We start from the raw sequence: 1,267 nt of genomic DNA on the forward strand, positions 1-1,267 counted from the left end.
ATCTTTCTTCTATCATTGACAGTCCCTCTAGGTTGTGGGCTGCTTGCCTGTGTTCCTGAGAAGCATCTACGGTACCAGTCTATAGAGTGTGTTTTCTTTAGTGAATTACCGGTATGTTTACCGGTAATAAACTTGCACTGTTTTATGTATATGTTTGATTACATACAGCCTTGTGACAGTTTTCCTGCATGTCATAAGCATTTGAATATAAATTAAAATGTTAAAATCAAATCTGATATTGTTTTACCTTTTATTTGGTGTGTGGAAGGTGTGCGGAAGAGGGGGTAGTCTTATACGGCGAGTATATAACAAACTCTGTATTTTGAGTGGAAATGTTAGGGGGTCGTCTTATACGCCCAGTCGTCCTATACGCCGGCAAATACGGTACTTACCAGTTCCATTGGTTTCACAGGTCATGGTTTCCAGGACTTTTTTAAAAAAATAATACTTTAGAAATGTTATGTTTTTGTTATTCAGAAACTCAGGTGTTTATAAAATTGTTCTTAAATAAGAAAAAGGCCCTAACCCAGGGGTGGGCAAACTTTTTGACTCGAGGGCCATAATGGGTTCTTAAACTGGACTGGAGGGCCGGAACAAAAGCATGGATGGAGTGTTTGTGTGAACTAATATAAATTCAAAGTAAACATCATTACATAAAAGGGTATGGTCTTTTTTTTTTTTTTTTTTTTTTTAGTTTTATTCATTTCAAAAGGGCCGGATCCGGCTTGCAGGCCGTAGTTTGCCCACGGCTGCCCTAACTGGTTTGGCTCAGTGGATAGAGCGTCGGCCTGCGGACTGAAAGATCCCAGGTTTGATTCCGGCCAAGGGCATGTACCTTGGTTGTGGGCACATCTCTAGTAGGAGGTGTGCAGGAGGCAGCTGATCAATATTTCTCTCTCATCAATGCTTCTAACTCTCTCTCTCCCTTCCTCTCTGTAAAATATCAATAAAATATATTTTAAAAAAAGAAAAAGGCAAAAATAACTACACATAGTTTAAAATAGATGAATGAAAATGAAATTTTCCTATCAGATATTAAAACCTATTTAACTACTACCATAGTTATAAAAATAAGCAGAGAGATTAAAACAAACAAAAAAAGATAAGCAGAAATAATATTACTGTCAGCTTATTGAATCATATTCCTATGAACTTGGAAATTAGCTTGCTCTTAGAGAGCTGAAATGTGACATCATCACATAATTGTGCACATAAAATCACCGTAAAGAAGCCATACAATTATGCACATTTTAAAGCATCAGTAACC

The sequence above is a fragment of the Myotis davidii genome, unplaced genomic scaffold (genome assembly GCF_000327345.1).
Source record: "Myotis davidii unplaced genomic scaffold, ASM32734v1 scaffold409, whole genome shotgun sequence".
In the NCBI taxonomy this organism is placed as follows: Eukaryota; Metazoa; Chordata; class Mammalia; order Chiroptera; family Vespertilionidae; genus Myotis; species Myotis davidii.